Below are 19,860 nucleotides of genomic sequence, written 5' to 3'. Positions count from 1 at the left end.
AGGCCAGGGATTGAACCCTTATCCTCATGGGTGCTAGTAGGGTTCATAACCTGCTGAACCACAGGAAGAACTCCCTAGAGTTTTCTCTTTAACTTTTGCCATTTTAATTATGTATGATATGTCTTGGTGTGAGTCTGTTTTGGTTCATCTTGTTTGAGACTCTGTGCTTCCTGTACCTGGATAGCTGATTCCTTCTTTAGGTTTGGGAAATTTTTAGGCATAATTTATTCAAATAAATTTTTGACCACTTTGTCTCTCTCTTCTCTTTCTAGAAACCCTATAATACTAATGTTAGCATTTTTGATGTTATCCCAGAGACCTCATATGTTGTACTTAAGGTTTTTTGGGCTTTTTGTTTTTTCATTTTTGTCTATTGTTTTGATTGGGTGATTTCCATTATTCTATCTTCCAGGTCACTTATGTGTTTTCCTGTGTCATTTATTTTGCTATCCACTGTTTCTAGAGTATTTTTTATTTTAGACATTAAATTACTTTGTTTGGATTGAATCTTCCTTATATTTTCTAGTTCCTTTTTGTGTGTGTGTGTCTTTTTGCCTTTTCTAGGGCTATACCTGCAGCATATGGAGGTTCCCAGGCTAGGGGTCAAAACGGAGCTGTAGCGGCCAGCCTACACCAGGGCGACAGCAACATGGGATCTGAGCTGTGTCTGTAACCTACACCACAGCTCACGGCAATGCTGGATCCTTAACCCACTGAGCAAGGCCAAGGATTGAACCCGCAACCTCATGGTTCCTAGTCGGATTCGTTAACCACTGAGCCATGATGGGAACTCCTCTAGTTCCTTTTTTAAATGAATTATGTTTAGAGCAATGCTCTTCCCTAATTCAAGTGGCATTTTTATTGCCAATATTTTGAATTCTTTGGTAAATTGTTTATTTTTGTTTCATTATTTGCCTTTTCAGGAGTTTTGCTCTTTCAGTGGAAAGTAGCTTGTCTGCCTTTTCATTTTACTCAACTTTCTCTGAATTTAGGTGAAACACTTTCCTATTGTCATCTTAAAGAGGTATTCTTATGTGGGAATGTCCTTATGTAGACTGCATGTGCCCAATGCCTTTGGTGAGCAGGGATGAGGTCTGCTCCCAAGTTGCTGGATCAGAAGTCCTGAGGGTCGGGCTCAAGATAGCTCGGTTGCCCCAAAGGAGGGGAGCATGGAAGCAAATGGGGCTCATATACTTACAAAGGTCCAATGCCCTGCCTGTGTAGGCATCTGTGGCTGCATTCAGATACAGCCCATGGTTGCGTCTTTCCTCTAGTATGGCTGCCTCAAGTCTAGTACTAGGCTGTGGTGTGGAGTGAGCAGGGCCTAAGTGTTCACTCAGCTTAGGCTAGGACCCACAGTGAGGCTGTTATGGGAATTCTGGCAGCTGCACTGCCATCAGAACTGCTTCTGGAGTGCCACTTGAGTAAGGACCAACAGTGGCCACTGCTGCTTCACCTAAGCTATACCCTGGCACTTTGGGTTACCTCTGCATCATGTCTTTTCCAGATCAAGGATCTCTAAATCCAGTGCCTCACTGCGGTGCAGAAAGAGCATCACCAGGGTGTTCACTCAGCTTGAACTGGGAAATGCAGTGAAGTAGCAAGGTGGCAATAGCTAGGCCAGACCTCTCGATGCCCTGCCTGGGGTCATATCAGCCCCCAGGTACTCCTCACAAATAGAGCCTAGGCTTCTCCAGCCTTTCTATTTCTCTAAATGGTTCTCCAAGCAGCCAAGGGAACTTGTCTCCTACCCAAAGGACCTCAAAACTGGGACAACCAGTTTGTGACTTGACCCACTCATTCCCCAGGGCAGGTGTCCACATATGGGATCTCCCTTTTCCTCTCAGTCCCTCCCAAGAGCATAGGTCTCAACCCATTGTTTTTCTTCCCATCCTATCTGATTATGTGCATATCTTTCATACAGCTTTGGTTGCACAGAAGTCCTTTTCCCCGTTTCCAGCTGGTTTTCTCTGAGAATTGTTCCATGTGTAGATATATTTTTGATGTGATAGTGGGAGGAGGTGAGCTCCACATCCTCTTACTCTGGCATCTTGACCTCCTTCTCTCTTGCACATTACTGGTCTTAAGCCAGAATTTTGTAAGGCAAAATACTCAGTACTGGTCTCTTAATCTATTAATCACTTTTGAGGTTGTGAGTTCTCTAAGAGCTAAGTTTCTACTATATTAATAGGGTTCTCTTGGTGCTTTGAAATGAAAACACAGTGCCTGTGTTTGCTGCTCTGTCCTCCCTCCCGAACAGTTCTTGGTGTATCCCTGAGAGTAATCTGGGCAAGTGCACAAAAAGAAAATTACAGCAAGCTTCTTGTGTCATATTCCACAAAAGGAAAAAACTTCTACACTTCCAGGGCTCAGAAGCAAAAGTTAATTTTTAATTCAAGTTTATGCTCCCCTTAGGGGAAAAGCTGTCCAGTGAATTAGATAATTTTCAAAATATGCTAGCAGAAATGAAAATCTGGAAACTTGGAGGAAAATGAACACAATAACAAATGGTAAGTTTTCTGTCATAAACAACACTGGCTCTTGAGAATTGGAGAGGGAGGCATACAGCTTAATTAGGAAGAGTCCTCCCAGAATACCAATGGTCTCCCAAATGCTCTGCTTAGTTTGCCATGGGCCATTGTCTTTCTCCATAAATTTAAATTAGCATCTGCAGCCACTCTCCTAGAAATAAAGACTTTAGCTCTATGCCCCATTTTGAACACCCACTGGTCACGAACTAAATTTAAATCATGAATGGAGTATTTAAAGGTTGATAATCATCACTTAACATCACTTCAGCAGTGAAACTGAAACCCCCTGAACAAAATTCTGCTGTATAGCCAAGAGTACCATGGTTAGGTTCCAGCTTAATAAAATTATATCTAGCATTTGTAACTTTAAATGCCTTTAGGCCTTTTTTTCAGGTGATGTTATTGTATAGGTCTATGTGACACTGAGCATAAAGTGATTAACAATAAAATCTTGAGCTGATTTGTAGGGGAAGGGTAAGCAACAGAGTCCCATGGGACGTGTCATGGTCTTGCTCCAGTTGGGGGAGAGAGAGATCTCTTTTTTCTTTTCTTCTCTAACATCAAACAGGAAGTAACTCTTCTGTCCCCAAATAGTTCTTAACTCTCTATCCCAAAGAAAACAGATTCCACTGACAAAAAGTTCAGTAGCCAGTGAGATCACAGAGCCAGAAGCATATATGCTAGGGAGCAATCCATAGTGATGTCTGAGGTTAACAAATTAACTTTGTTACACCTGTGACATCTAACAGTACTTGCAGCTACAGTTGGCCATGCAATGGAAGGGTATGGTTGAGAGGAGTAATCTTGTTATTAGACAATCACAAATCTGCTAAGCCCCAGAAATCATACAGACTTTATTTTCCATATCAGTTTACAGGCATTGTTCCCATTGGAAAGCCAACAGGGCTCCCCGAAGAAGACCGAACATCCTGCAATTGAGATTAGCTAAGATTGAGCACCTAGAGTATGATGATTTGGTGTGTCATTATGCTCTTGAGGGGTGGGAGAGACTAAAAGGGGATATTGTGGGAGAAAAATCCCATCCTGTAGCCTAGGGAAGACAGAAATACCTAGAGGAGTTAAAAATGCCTCATCAGAAGAAGGTTCACCTTCATTTTTATTTTTCCTTCCCACATAGAAAGATTTAGCCAACTCACTAATATCCTGGAAGCAAGAAGCAAGCATCTCAGCTCAGGGTAGACCTGGAGCCAAGAACAATAGGCTGACAATCAAGGTTCATCTGACTAATGTGTGCCAGTCTTTTACATGATCCTGAGAGGTGAGCTACTCTAGGTGACCCAGATGCCCCCATGAGCAATTCCAGCAACTTCCAGAAGCCCTACTGACTATTAACTAGATCTGCTTTGTGTCTAATATCTGGTGGCACCTAATATCCTGAAAGTATGTTATTATCATATACGGAAGCACTAATGCTTTCCTCACTGAATGCTCAGAAATAGATGAGAAGTGGCTACTACGATCTCAGAAACTGGGGAAAGCTTCTGGGATGCCCTCAGAGTTCTGAGGTGAGAGAAATAAACCAGCCCATTCATTCCATCAGAAACTGAACGGGAAATTTTTTTTCTTTTTTTTTTTTTTTTTTGTAAGTAGTCTGAAAGTTGTTAAGGAAGGAAGATGAGACCAAGAAGAAAGATCACAACCACTCTACAAATTGTTGTGGTATTGTCACGTCTCTGAATTATTTCTCTCAATTCTTGCCCACATGCAGTAAGGATTTAGAGGTGTGGGCAGGCTGGCCGAGGACTTTCTGTCTGCTTAGTGCTGCAGCGGTCTTGGATAGAGCCAGTGGTCTTGCAGCACAGAGGTGCAAGCAGGCAGGCTCTCTAGGCAGGATCGTTCAGTTCAGGGTGGGAGCAGCGCTGAGTCCAAGTGCATTTCCCCTAAACCGACAATGCCTCAGGTAGAAAGTTACAGGTCTTTCTGGGGCACTTGTAGTGAACTGTTCCCAGTCCAGCTCCCAGAGGGAAAAACACTCCTGCCACAGGTTGCATCAGAGATCGCAATCAGGCTTGCGTCAAGTTCGTAGCAGTGTACAGCAAATTTTATTTAAGCCCTCAGAGAGCAGGCCACTCTGGCATAGAGACTGCCCTCTTACAACTGGGTCTTTCCTTATATCCCCGTACATTGGACATGTGTTGGGGATCCAAATTCTCCTGCCCCAGGCACACTAATTTTTCCTGTTCCAGCCCCCCTGCACCATGTATAAGGGTTGGGTGTTGATTGATCTCTGTATGGGGGCATGTTTTTGATCCTCTGATTGGTTTTGGGCAGGATGCCTTATCTCTGTGGGGTATAGGTTATAGGGAAGGGCTCGCCCAAGAGCATGTCTCATTTGTATAGGGAAGTGCTCCAAAGAGGATGCCTCTGGTATCTGCCTGTGTCCTTATTGTGTGATCACAGGCCTCCTGTTTTGGGTAACGAGAAACGGCCTGTTCTGAATCACCTGCGTCTGATTCCCTATCTTATCCCACCTAACAGTATCCACAGATCAGTAAACAGTTTGAGGAACCCACTGTAGTTTATGACTCATAATCCTACAAATCTGTAATTGCTATAAACATAGGTATGGGTAGATATATGCACACGCCCACAAGGCCTGATGCAGGTAGAACTGAGACAAAAATATGACTACTGTTATCAATAATTAGTTTTGGAGTTCCCATCGTGGCTTAGCAGTAACAAATCCAACTAGTATCCACAAGGATACGGGTTGAATCCCTGGCCTTGCTCAGTGGGTTAAGGATCCAGCATTGCTGCGAGCTGTGGTATGGGTTGTAGAGGCAGCTCAGATCCTGTATTGCTGTGTCTGTGGCATAGGCCGCAGCTGCAGCTCCAATTTGACCCCTAGCATGGGAACTGACATATGCCACAGGTGTGGCCCTAAAAAAGAAAAAAACTATTGTTTTAAAACAACATGACACTTCCACTACCAGTACTATCTCAGCTCATATGCAGGGTAAAAGAAATATCTGTGTCATTTGTTGTGTTTCTATCGGTGGTATCGTCTTTGATCTTCCTTCCAAAATAGCACAGGAGTGATCATCATAATCACAAAAAAATACCATAGGGCTTCACAGAATTTAAAATAGCTTCCTGGGATTTCCCTCTGTGATATAGCAGAAACAAATACAACTAGTATCCATGAGGATGTGGATTCAATTCCTGGCCTCGTTCAGTGGGTTGGGGATCCAGCATTGCCATGAGCTGTGGTGTACTTTGCAGATGAGGCTGGAATCCCACTTTGCTGTGGCTGTGGTGCAGGCTGGGAGTTGCAGCTCCAATTTGACCCCTAGCCTGGGAACTTCCACATGCCATAGGGTGCAGCCCTAAAAAGCAAAATAACACAGCTTCCAGAATTCCCTGGTGGCACTTCGGGTTAAGGATCCAGCGTTGTCACTCCTGTTCATTCCCTGGTCTGGGAACTTCCACATGCTGTGGGCATGGCCAAAAACAAACAAACAAACAAAATTAAAATAGCCTCCTATGTGTTATTTAATCCCATAATAGCCCTGTGAGAAAAGCAGACCATCAGGGCAGACATGGTAATGTTAAGAAGAGGAAAAATAGAACAGAAAAGAAGGGGAGAAAGAAGGAAGGGAAAGGAAGAGGGGGGAAACTGCCTTTCAGATCTTCCCGCAATTGAATATCAGTCTTAAACCTAATAATATCTCCTAACAAGTGTTCCGGAGATTAAGTTCCACATAGTTCTTTGGACTGCCCAATTGTGATTGCTCTACAAATTCTAATATCATCATTGCCAAGCTTAGCTAGAAAATTTCTCATAAACTCATATATAAAGTTGGGGAACTTCAGAAAAAACAAAAACAAAACAAACCAAAAAAACAGTAAAGCCCAACGCCAAGAAAGGAAGTTAGGATAGAAAGAAGACAATAAGCACTAACTTGCCTATAGGCTTCATAATCTTTTTCCATGAGGCACTTTTAGCCAAGCAGTAAGCTCTCATGAAGAATGGGGTGTGTGAACACACTGAGAGTCCAGTCCGGGGGCAGAGAAATCCCTCCCATTTTGTCCTCAGCTCAACTCCCAAGATTCCCAGCGTCACAGTGTGAGTCACACTGCAGTTGCCCATGATGTGCCCCTGCACGGATGCCCTCTGCTTCAGCAGGGAATTTCAAGCTCCCGCCTGCCTCTAAGAAGGGGGGAAATCAGTGCAACGTTGTGACCAGATGCAGAAAAGCTGGCAGCCAGAGAAAACAGTAGTGCATTTGACTAATTTTCTTTTGTGGGCTTTTTGCTGTAAAGAAATTGGCCTCCGTGGGTTAAGAGAAATTCAACATTTGCATCCCTTTCTTGAATGTGAGCTCTTTGTTTCCATTTTAATAGGTCGTGGGAAGTTTCCTGCGAATATGTAAACAAGCTTTGTGTTTATTTTAATGACTTTTTCCTCCTGTTTCCGGGCTCTGGGCAACCCCACTTGAATTCTGGTGCTTAGAACAGAACACAACCAAGTTGTAACCCAAGTCTTTCCTTTTGTAAGAGGAAGTGGTGAGATAAATAAAAGGATGGCATTTCCTAGAGCATCTGAATCGCCTATTAACTGCTTAAGAACTAACTCCTCAACAAAAATTAGTCCACTGAACTAGTTTAAAAAAGAAGAAAAAAAAAAATCTTTGAAGTGACTAATTTACAACTTTGAAACCTGAATACCCAGCTAAGAAAGAACCTCTCCCTTTCCTGTTAAATCCTGAATACTGAATCTCTTCTTTACCTCTTAGTGAATCACCTTAAAGTGTTGCCATACTGATTGTCTCTACTCCCTCTCATCTGATTTACAAACCCACTGTAAGCTGGCTTCTGCCTTTACTACCTTACTGGAACTTACAAAGACAGTGGTGAAAATGACCTGCTTATTGATAAATACAGGGAATGTTTTCAAGTATTTATTTTGGTAGATTTCTCTATGGTATTTGAAGATGCCAACCACCTACTCCTTTGAGAAATTTCTCTTCTTTTGTTTTCCATGATACTGCACTCTCCTGATTCTCTCACATCTCAGATCACTTTTTTTTTTCAAGGCAGCAGTTATAAAATCATGTAATATTCTTCAAGAGGAGAGAAAGAGTTAAGGAAACACTTTTTTCATTCGTAACTCCCATCAAGTCTTAGTCTTCATTCCTGAATCCTCTTCCCATCCTCTTAAAAATAGGTGTTCTTTTGTGTTCTCTTCCTCCTCTTTGATGATCTCATTTGTTCTTACATTTTCAATATCACCTCTGCCCAATTTTCACATCTGTATCTCTAGCTTAGACTTCCTTCCTAAGTCTGTATGTCTTTACCTCCCCATCTTGACTGTAGCTATGATTATTGTCAAGAGTTCTCTCTCTGCTCCTGCAGCCAACCTCCTACCTCAAGTGCCCACCACTGCATGTCTTCCTGGGTTCTGCTCCTAGGAGCCACAGGAGCTGGCTTGCCCACATGAGCCAGGTCAGGCCACAGCGGGAGAGTCAGTAGATAAACGTTCCAGACTTCCATCCCTCAGATGGCTAATTTTTGGAGGCATTCTTCGTTCTTCTCAAAAGTCCCTTGTTGCCCATATAAGGTTGGGTTGAATAAGGCACTCTATTGTCACCATCTCATTCTTCTTACTTGGCCACTCATGGTTTGTAGGGTCACTTCCCAAATAGACCACCTGTACCCAAGCTCTTATCTCAGGCATTGCTTTTAAGGAAACCCAAAGGCATTTGGTACCAGGAATGGTCCTGGAAAGCAGACCCTCAAAATGAAATTCCATGGCTAATTTGTCTCCTGAAGCAGGCCCCTCCTCCAGCTGGAGGAGAAGGATGTCTCTTACCTGACAATCTTGTAAATACCTCACCTGAGGCAGATGCCCAGAAAGATGATGCGGCCTCCTCAGAACCCACCAAGTCTCCCCTTATAATGCACAAACCAGTAACTATGGCCATGACCCACTATTCACTGAGTAGAGAAATACAGTCCCTGTTCCAGAAGAAAATAGCTTTTTTACAAAAAAAAAAAAAAAATCTAGTACTAGCTTATATACATTGGCAGGACTGGGAAGAATATGTGCAGGAGTGGATTTTGAGGGTTAAGATGGGGAGGGAGGAGTTCCCATTATGGCTTATCATGTTAAGGACCTGATGTGGTCTCCATGAGGATAAAGGTTCAATCCCTGGCCTCGCTCACTGGGTTAAGGATCCAGTGTTGCCACAAGCTGTGGCATAGGTCATAAATGCAGCTGGGATCTGGTGTTGCTGTGGTGTTGCAGGCCAGCAGCTGCAGATCCAATTCGACCCCTAGCCTGGGAATTTCTACAGGCCGCAGGTGTAGTTCTGAGAAGAAGAAGAAAGAAGAAGGAAAAAAAAAAAAAGTATGGGGAGGCAGTCTATGAACTGAACAGGGAAGACTTATTGACATTGAAATACTCTTTCATAACTCAGGATTTAATGTCTTGGCAAGAATAACAGAACCCAGTCCTAACACAGAGCCGGAATGCCTTCTTAAATCTTAGTCACAATTATGGCTTATAAAGGTAGAGATAATGGAACTGCCTTGGCAGAGTATTGAAAAAGGATTTGGAAGGCTCAGGAAAAAGGGAAAGAATACACCCTAACCATTTTCTGCAGGAAGGCCCAGAGGACACTCCCTTTCCTAAACCAACAAAGAATAAACTTTTGGGGTGAGATTCTGTTATATCTTTGAGAATTTCAGTGGTAGCGCTTCTCTGTAAGCCAAGGTAGATATGAGGAATTGATGTCACAGTGGAATTCATTTCTGTTGTACCAGTGAAGAAGGTAGGATTCCAACACAGTGAGAGACCAGGTTTTTGCATTTAACAGGCAGAGACAAGATCAAAGTGATTACCATAATGAGCATCAAATCCAGAATGGCAATCAGAGTGCCTTGACCTTGGTGTTCCTGGGAGTGACCCAGATCACCATCTGACTACAGACAAAAATCAAGGCTGGTGGGCAGAAAACCAATGTCAGCCTCCACAGTAGAAAATTACAATTATTCCACCAGGTTTAACATCAGAGCCTGTTCTCAAAGAGCCAGTCGTTGAAGGGAAGAATGGCCCTCCTTAAAGAAAGATCCTTAGAGATCTCAAGGGAAGAATATCAGTACAAGAATCTTCAATAACCTCCCCTCTCCCCAGTTCATTACCGAAAGGACCTGTGCACCAGAGAAAGAGGAGCATTCTATCCTTTCAAGGACTATTAGATACACTTCTAGATTGACAAAAATACCAGGAGGCATGAAATGCCCTCATTCCCTGCTATCCCAGTTAGAGTGGGGCTTTTGAAAATCAGATGAATCCTGATCAAACATTACTTCACAGTTGGTACATAGACTCATTCTGTTGTTACTTCCCTTTCCTTGAGGGTATGATTGGGATGGATATACTCAACAGCTAACAAACATTCACATGGTTCCCTGAACTGTGCAATAAGAGCCATTATTGTATGAAAGGCCAAGAATAAGACTTTGACACTATCCCCACCCAGCTAAGGTAAGAAATCAGAAGTAATACTACATTCCATACAAAAATGCAAGATTAATGGTACAATCCAAATGTATAGGACACAGGTATTATGGTCCTTGTATCCTATCTGGCTAACATCATTGTAGATTATGAGTGATTACTGTGAAACTACCAAACAAGAGCCACCTGTAGAATGCATGTTTATATGAGATGTAGTCTCTTTACTGAACTTATCTCCACCATACGTTGATTAAGTGGTGGTGTTTGGTATATAGCTATTAATCTGGGGAGCATATTCTTTTCAATTCTCATCAATAATGAAGATCAAAGCAATTCTCACTTATCTGGAAAGGGCAAGAGTATACATTCGCTGCCTGTATATATTACCTCTCCTGTTCTCTGTCAAAGTGGAAGTGGGTCATATTGACAGTCTGCAGAACTTTTTGCTGCTTTACTATAGCGATGATGTTATGATGAACAGAAAGTTGTAAGTAGTGGATTTCCATAGTAAGTTCCTCCTTGCAGAGAGTCAGAGATAAAAGCTACAGAGATTCAGGGCCTACCACATATTTTGAACTTATTTAGGGAGCCAAAGATATGGAATATATTGGGTCCTGTCCTTATGTGCTCGATGATAAAGGATAAACCATTGCACACTGCAACCCTGCCATCAACAAAGAGTTACAACATTTGTTAGGTAATCAGCTGCTCTAGGTGCCTAACACAGTGAACCTTCTTCTTTTCCATTTCTGTGCTCATGGTCCTGACTTCTAATTGTCAGTAGTGAAGACTTACCCTTGAGAACTCTCCTTATGGACACCAGAGTGTGAGAAAGGTCAAGAAGTACCAGGTGTCTCCCAAGAGCAACCCTCAACCAGTGGCTAATGAGAGTTGGTGAGCACCCCCTCAGCCCTTAAGTGACACAAATTCTAAGTACTGCGTTTCAAAGTCTCCAAAAGTTTCCCAGTGGGATTAATTCCAGTCGCCCTCAATGATACCTTGTTTGAGAAGTAAATATTTATGAGATGCAATTCCAACAGTTCATGGAGAGATATTTTTAACTGTAAACACCTGTATTTTTAAAAAGGAGCATGACCTCAAATCAATAACCTAAACTTTCACCAAAAGAAACTAGGAAAAGGGAATTCCCTTGTGGCACAGCAGGGTAAGGATCTGGTGTTGTCACTGCTGCAGCTCAAGTCACCCCTGTGGTGTAGGTTCATTTCCTAGCCAGGGAACTTCCACATGCCACAGACACAGTCAAAAAAAGAAAAACTAGGAAAAGAAGAGCAAACTAAAGCCAAAGCAAGCAAAAGGAAGGAAATAATAAAAATTAGAAAACAAAAAATAAAGAATACAAAACAATAGAGAAAATCAACAAAACCAAAAATTGGTTCTTGGAAGATTAATGAAATCAACAAAATGTTAGCTAGATTCCAAAGGAATTACTAAAAGGGATGTTGTCTCTGTGAGGACACAAGTTCAATCCCTGGCCTTGCTCAGTGGGTTAAGCGTCCAACATTGCCACAAGCTGTGGCATATTCTTCAGATGTGGCTAGGATACAGTGAGGCATAGGTCTCAGGTGCAGCTCCAATTTGACCCCTAGCCCAGGAATCTCCATATGCTGCAGGTGCAGCCATTAAAAAAAAAAAAAAAAAAAGCCAGTAACAGACGAAATATTGTATGATTCCATTTATGTAAAATGTCCAAACCGTCAATTCTGTAAAGACAGAGAGTCAATGAGTAGTTGTCCAAGACTGTTGAACAGTGGTAAGAGGCATGCCAGGAATGGGGAATGACTTCTGATGGGGATCAGGTTTCTTGGGTGGTGATGAAAACATTCTAAAATTAGTTTGTAGGGATGATAGCACAACTCTGTAAATATACTTTTTAAAAAATAACTTTGACTTATACACTTAAATGGGTCAAAACTGTGGTATGTAAGTTAGATCTCAATCAAGCTGTTTAAAAAAAAAGAAAAGAGAATATATCCTTTATTGGCTTCTTTCTTTGCTTCCCACCCCCACCCCCCACCGCCTTTTTTTTAGGGCTGTACTCGTGGCATATGGAGGTTCCCAGGCTAGGGGTCGAACCACCCCTATACCACAGCCACAGTAATGCCAGATCCGAGCCCTGTCTGTGACCTACACCACAGCTGGGTCCTTTAACCCCCTGAGGGAGGCCAGGGATTGAACCTGTAACCTTATGGTTCCTAGTTGGATTCGTTTCTACTGCACCACAATGGGAACTCCATCTTCCTTCTTTTCTCATTTCATTCTTCCATTCTCTGTCCATGATTTCCTCTGATCATCTCCAAAACCAACAACTTGTCTGTGAATCTTTTTTTTCACTGTATATGTTCTAGGAAAATTACAGTGATAGTAGGCCTCCTTGAAATTTGGAGGCCACATATATACCACACTTGAGAATACTACTCTGACCCATATAGGAGTGCCAAAAAAGGCTGAAAGCCTTGAGTGGGTTCAGACCAAGAGGGGACTTAGTGATAGAACCGTTCTATGAAGCAAGCCTCCCCACCACTCAGCCCACAAGACCCAGAAGACTTAATAATGCGGAAGCTCCATACTATGGAAGAAAAGGATGTTTTGTGGGGTCTCTGACAAGCCTCAAGAGAAGACTTGCAGCACAGAGCCCTTTGGTTCGTGGCCACACTTTCCATAACAAAGACTGAATCACTCACCATGGCACATCAATTGCTCTGCAACCAGATCTTCCTACCTGGTCTTGGATATTGCAAGAGACACCAAATTTTGTAAGGTGGCTGTCTACTGCACAGTTCTAATCAATCATGTTGGATAGAGTACATTGAGAGTCATGCCTCAACAGGTCTAGAGGATACAAGTATCACACAAATGTGAAGCCATGACCCCTTATCAGTTACCCGATTGGGCCAGTGAATCAATGATAGCCCTTCAACACACAACGGTGTCCTGACTGAGTCCTCCTCATTATAGACAAAGAGAAATACTGTCCCTGTTCACAGTCAGCTTCATATGTGGATGTGAGACAAAAGGTCTGCACTACACTCCAGCTCCACTCATGGGCAAGGTTGTCCTAGAGGACAATAAGGAAGGGAAATGCTGTTTGGCAGAGCTCTGACCAGTGTATTCAGTTGCCCACTTTTTACAGAGGGACAAGAGACCTTTAAAGGGGTATAGAGAGACCTCCATGCAATGGATTGCTATTACCTAGATGTGATGGTAGGATTGGCAGTAGATTACTATTACCAAGAAGTAATAGTAAGATTGACCCCTTACCATCACTGTATTAATACGTTTGCAAAAGTTGTGCTCTCGGACCCTGTGGTATTAGGCTTGGCTGGATTAGGGGTCCTAACTCTGAAAGGGGTGTTGATATCAGGGAATTCTACTAACACAAAATGTTACAAATATTCTGCTAAAGCTGAAACTATAGTTTTTCATGTCAATGAACCAGCTGGTAAAAAAGATACTCTAAGAAGAACCTGATTCCTTTGAGGAGTTAAAGGTGATACAAAATAGAGATAAAAGAGGACTGTATCTGCAACTTGGAGTGTTCCCCATAGTATAGTGTAGTGCTTTCCTGCTTGGTGATGGTAACAGCTAACTGGCGACTGGAGCAAACACAGCCTTACAAGTGTAGTACTAGTTCACCTGAGCCAGTCTACCTGCCTTCCATTCCAGCGCCTTCTCTAACACAGCAGGAAGTCCCAGGATGGACAGAAGTGCAGAGCAGCTCACGCTTCTGGAGGTTTCCTTCATTTCCATGTATCCCAGCAATTCCTACATCCAGTTGACTCTACTTGCCACGAGTCTGTTGAATCTATCATTTGAACTGAATCTCATTTGGTTCCCCTAACTGAAGTCTTACTAATTCCAAACTTTCTTTAATTCCAGGACAGGCTTTTCAAAAGCAAAATATGAGTTCTCATCATGGCTTAGCAGTAATGAATTCAACTGGTATCCATGAGGAAACGGGCAATCCCTAGCCTTGCTCCGTGGGCTAAGGATCCAGCATTACCATGAACTGTGGTATAAGTCACAGACATAGTTGGGATTCCTCGTTGCCGTGGCTGTGGAGTAGGCCGGCTGCTGCAGCTCTGATCCCTAGCCTGGGAACATCCATATGCCATAGGTGCGGCCCTGAAAAGAAGAAAAAAAAGCAAATTATGTCCCTGCTCTTCTTTAAATCTTTTAACAGCTTCCTATCACCTGCAAGTTAAGGACTAAGTTCCCTAGTGGGTAGATAAGACTCCAGTTGGTCTTTCTCTGCCTATTTCTCTAGCCTTATTTCCCGTCATTGTTCACCTCGAAGCCACTTCACTCTCCAGAAATATCAAGAAGCTTAAAGTTCAAAATATCCCGAAGAAGGTTCTAGACACCATCTTCTCTATTACCTCTGGGGGACCACCCTCTCCCCCTTTCCTAGACTAAGTGCTTACAATTAGTCATAGTTTTTGTCCCAGGAATGGGCACTACCCAGTCAGAGCTGGTGAATCATGATGAGATTGTTTTTTCAGAAATCCTGGGAGAAACTCTCCAGCTTTCCTATTAGATACAAACCCAGCAATTATGTAACCTCTGGATCTGCCAGCAGCCAGCAGCCATCTGGAGACTACAGGGGATAGCCCTAAGAATAAAGCCAACACAGAGGAAGCAAAGTGAATGAAGGAGAGAAAAAGAATTGGATACTGATTACCTCATCTGAAAGCTTGTGTACAGCCAAAACAGAAGCCAGATCTACTCCAGGCTGTTCATGGAGAGGAACCAGGGCCTTCCATTTTTAGCTTTATTTGATTCAGAGTTTTCTGTTATTGGCCATCAAATGTGTCCTCATTGTACTTATTTACTTTTTCGTGTGTCTATATACTTGTGCATGTAACTTCCCTAACCTATAATGTCTTATTTAAACACCTTATTACCTTCTTTTGGAAGCCTCTCCTAACTACCCAGGATGTGTTCGTCATCTCATTCACCGTGATCTTTCCATACATGAATATGCTGCTATTGAATGTGTCCATATGCAGCATATGCATAATTAATGTGCAGGTCTCTCCCGCTGAACTATTAATTCTATTTGTTTCTTGAAAGAGAATGTTTTGTCTTTTTTTTTTTTTTTTTCAACTAGCCCAATGACAGGCACATAGCAAACACTTGGAATTATATAGATTATACAGATAGCAAATCTTCCCCAAACCAGTGGCTCAAAGCAACAAAGGTTTATAATTTCTCTTTATTCTGTGGTCTTACTGAATAGTTCTTCTGCTTCATGTAGTATCATCTGGGGCATAAGGACAAGTAGAAGATACCAAATGGCTTCACTCACATGACCATCAGATTACAACCAGGAGCTCTGCTGGGGTTGTCAGTCAGGGCACTTCGTTGTCCTTCACATGGGCCTCTCCATGGGGCTGCTTGGGCTTCCGTACAGCATGGTGGCTGGGTTCCAAGCAACAAAAGCTGCAGCAAAAGACATTTTAATTGTATTTATGAAACTATAGTTGATTTACAATGTTGTGTTAGTTTCGGGTGTACAGTTTCAGATTCTTTTCCACTATAGGTTATTACAATATATTGGGTATATTTCCAAGTACTATGCAGTAAATCCTTGTTGTTTATCTATTTTATATATAGTGGTGTGTATCCATTAATTCCATACACCTAAGTTATCCCTCTCCCTTCCCTTCCCCATCTCCATATGTTTTTTTTTTTTTATGTCTGTGAGTCTGTTTCTGTTTTATAAATAACTCAATTTGTATTTGTTTTAGATTCCACATATAAGTGGTAACATATGATATTTGTCTTTCTCTGCCTGGTTTACTTCATTTAGTATGCTAATCTCTGTGTCCATCCATGTTGCTGCAAATGGCAATATTTCATTCTTTTTATGGCTGAGAAATATTCTATTGTAGATACACATATATAAATACATATGTATTTATATAGCTATTTATATATATATATACATACACATACACACACACACACACACACACACATACATCCCACATCGTCTTTGTCCATTCATTTGTTGGTAGAATTTAGGTTGCTTCTGTGTCTTGGCTTCTATTCTAAATAGTAGCATCCACATGTCCCAAACCTGGCCAAAAATCATCGTCATCATTATATAAATGATATCATATATCTGGCTTAGATCTGGCATTGCTGTGGCTGTGATGTAAGCTAGCTGCTGTAGGGGTCTGATTTGACCCCTAGCCTGGGAACTTTCACTTCCATACACCTCACCTGCAGGACACCCCCCCCAAAAAAGAGCACGTTAAGGAGGGAGCACTGTTACAGCCATCTCTGAAAACGAAACAATCCACTGTAGCACTTCATAATTTCTGAATGTATGAATAAGAAAATGAATCAAGTATTGTCACCTTTCATTCCTGTCATTTATCTCATCCCACTACCTTTGTATTTAGGGTTTTATACTGTCACTATCCTCTTGGAATACTCACCTTTTGATAAGCTTCTAAAATTTTCTGTTGAATGAAAGAATGCCATTTGCAGCAGCATGGATGGACCTAGAGATTATCATATTAAGGGAAGTTAGACAGTGAAAAGACAAGCATCATATGATATCATTTATATGTGTAATCTGAAAGAAGGATACAAATGAACTTATTTGCAGAACAGAAACAGACTCACAGACTTTGAAAAACTTATGGTTACCAAAGGGGACAGGTTGGGGGAGGGGAGGGATGGACTGGGGGTGTGGGATTGGCACATGCACACTGAGGTGTGTGGAATGATTGACCAACAGGGACCTGTTGTATAACACAGAGAACTCTAAAGAGTATTGTGTGATAATCTATGTGGGAAAAGAATCTGAAAGAGAATGGATGTATGTACATTATAACTCAATCATTTTGTTATACAGCAGAAATTATCACAACACTGTAAATCAACTGTCCTTCAGTAAAGCTTTAATACAAATTAAAATAAATATTTTAGTTTATAAGAATTTTCTCTAATACTATCTTCATGAAAAAAACATCTTAAGCCTATGTTGCAGGACTGCATTGCATGTGTGCGTGTGTGTTTGCTTACTATGTATCTTCAACAGACCTAGAATGCTTTAATATTCTGACTCAAACTTTAAGTTCCAGAGTTTAAAGGTTCCTGTCTAGTTTCATCACGTTATGAATAATGAACAGTAAGTACAATGATATTTAATAAATGTGAGAAGATGATAATTTGGCTTATAGCCAGATTCTTGAGTCTTTAATAAGATAAAGGAGTCTGTTACCCTGCATCCAAGTCTATGCTACAAAACTCTGTGAAGAGTACAGAAATCACTACTAAGCATAGATTGACATTGTATTTTTTCATGAACTGTAATAAAGGAGACACAGTGACAACACTTGATTTTTTGAGGCTACGTGAACATTGCTGAAGTTCTCACACGTCCCTTCTATCCAAAGAGCTTCTTCTAAGACCAGATGGCTGCAGTCAGATGCTTTCGGTTCAATTAGTCACTTCCTGAGGACACATCTCTATGGCTTGTCCTTTTTAATACAGTTCCTCATATTCCCTCTTTCTTTCCTTATTTATTGGAATTTGATCTGACTTCACTTTTGACTTGAGTGTTCCAGGACCTCATCACATCTTCTTTGCTGCATATCTTTATAAATTGTCCCGCTTGCATTTTTGCCACAGTCTCTTCCCATACCAGCTTCTACTTTGGTCCTTCTATTCCTTTTGTTTCTCCTGGTTGTGCCTCATCAACCAAGTCCTAATTACAAACCCAATTCTATTTCTAACATCCTTGAATTTGAAACATGAGCATCTCTATGAACCATCACTAGCCCTGGAACCACCAAACCAGGCCCAGTTCCTATGGCCAAATCTGTGGAAACAACTCTTTGGAGCTTGGCATATATGTCTTCACAATATCTATGGTTAGGTTCTGTGCTTCACAAGAACTCTAATCAACCCAGGATTCTAAAAACCTACCTTCTGAGAGCTGATTTTTAAATACCAGGTATATTTGAATCTTAAGTTACTGAGACTTCTGAAGGTGGGAAACCAGAGGAAGAACAGCTTTTAAAGTCCAGGAAGATATGGAATTCCCATCGTGACTCAGTGGTTAACGAATCTGACTAGGAACCATGAGGTTGCAGGTTCGATCCCTGGCCTTGCTCAGTGGGTTTAAGGATCCAGCATTGCCATGAGCTGTGGTGTAGGTTGCAGACGCAGCTCGAATGCCGCGTTGCTGTGGCTCCAGTGGGCTGGTGGCTACAGCTCTGATTCGACCCCTAGCGTGGGAATGTACATATGCCACAGGAGTGGCCCAAAAATGGCAAAAAGACAAAAAAATAAAATAAAAATGAAAAAAAAAAAACAAAGTCCAGGAAGATAGTTCTCAGGACAACAATCTTCTGTGTGCCTTATGTAGTTGTCCAAGAAGCATGTTTCGAGCATAAGCTGGAACTTATTTTCAGAGTACTCAAAATGGCATATCTATCCTTCACTTGTCCTAGTAGGTGAGCTTATATAATCAATGAAATGGTAGAAATGTTACAAAAGTATCTTATAGAATATGAAGAATAAGGACTTATTTTCTGCCTGAGGCCTCTGTCCTATAAGGAAATATATGTAATCTGTGCTCCGTAAGCTTTGTTCCCACTCGAGACACCAAACAAGGTAAGAATGATTGATGTTGAAAACAGACGTCTTAATGCTGTGTGAAACCAAGCCAGAGGCTGACGGCTACCTCCTTCTCTTTATGGGCTGGCACCTGGGAAACTGATATGATACCTGGTGCTAATGAGCTAATGAATAAAATGAAGGAAGAGACAAGGACAGAAACCTGCTAAATCTTAAAAAATCGAGGTACACCAAGAAATTAATTGAAGTCACCAATGCCAGAGACTAAATCCTATGCCATCTCACTATCAGGATGCCGGCAGAATATAGACTCTTTTCCCTGGAAGCACAGCAGGGAAATCAATGCTGGCCCCAGTAGGGTTGGGCAGTAGTGACAGGTTAAGAAGTGGCTAGGGAAGTCTGGATGGCTAAGAGAGTTTTGGAACTTTCTCTGGGAATTTTTCAAAAATTAAAGTCATAAATCTCTCCATTAAATTGTAAGTAGTTGGAAAATCTATGCAAATCCATAAATATGAAAATTGTCTCACTTGATCCAAAGGGAGATATTAAGTCAAAAGCCAAGAGTGAGATATGTAATTCCTTAGGCATGAGCCAAGAATAAGGGGAGGAAGCCTTCTGCTTTTACATAAACACTCTCCACAGGCTCAAACGGACACAGCATCTGCAGTCCCTAAACATCCACACTTGATAAAGAACAACATAGCACCTGTCTCTCGTAAGCACACATAGAAGAGTTTTACAAACACTCAGATCAGAAACAAAATGTGTTCTGAAATGCATTTGTAAATCAGTTGATTGGAGTAAAAACATCTCTGTTACATTAAACCCATAGTTTAGGTTCTCAGATAAATCCAAAAAATTCTACTTAAAATCATGCAGTTGAAAATCTGGACTGTCTCAATATTGAGTACTATCACCCCAAGTTCTTTGAGTCCTGAGATACAGTGAACAGCAAATGTAGGCACCAGAGGAAGAGCAGCTTCCAGAGTAGCAACAAACATATTTATATATGTGCCATTCATAAGTCAAGAAGCATCACAATGGACAGCCTAGTATTCACACTATCCAAATTCCACGTTGACATACATCAACCTAAGTTCTTGCAATTTAATTTACAAATTTAAAAAAATGGTTTTCCTGCCACTTTGTTTTATTTTATTTCATTTTATTTCATTTTATTTTATCTTATCTTATTTTGCTTTTTAGGGCTGCATGTGCAGCATATGGACA

The 19,860-nt window shown here is 41.5% G+C and overlaps 1 long non-coding RNA gene across 3 annotated transcripts in view; it reads right to left on the bottom strand.

Annotated features, from left to right (window-relative positions):
- LOC110262179 (uncharacterized) overlaps positions 1–19,860 on the bottom strand; it is a 132,732-nt gene that overhangs the window by 77,246 nt on the left and 35,626 nt on the right. For all 3 annotated transcript variants that reach the window (XR_014813284.1, XR_014813285.1, XR_002346847.2), the window contains exons 2-3: positions 16,479–16,544; positions 15,341–15,474 (exon numbers count right to left, since the gene is read on the bottom strand). This is a non-coding gene — a long non-coding RNA (uncharacterized LOC110262179). The remainder of the gene's footprint in view (positions 1–15,340; positions 15,475–16,478; positions 16,545–19,860) is intronic.

The sequence above is a fragment of the Sus scrofa genome, chromosome 8 (genome assembly GCF_054392235.1).
Source record: "Sus scrofa isolate SSC_HxYL_T2T_F1_AM1 chromosome 8, Sscrofa_HxYL_maternal_Yorkshire_Landrace_v2.0, whole genome shotgun sequence".
Classification (NCBI taxonomy): Eukaryota; Metazoa; Chordata; class Mammalia; order Artiodactyla; family Suidae; genus Sus; species Sus scrofa.
Note: the sequence above shows the minus strand (reverse complement) of the source record. Positions and strands in the feature narration are given on the sequence as shown.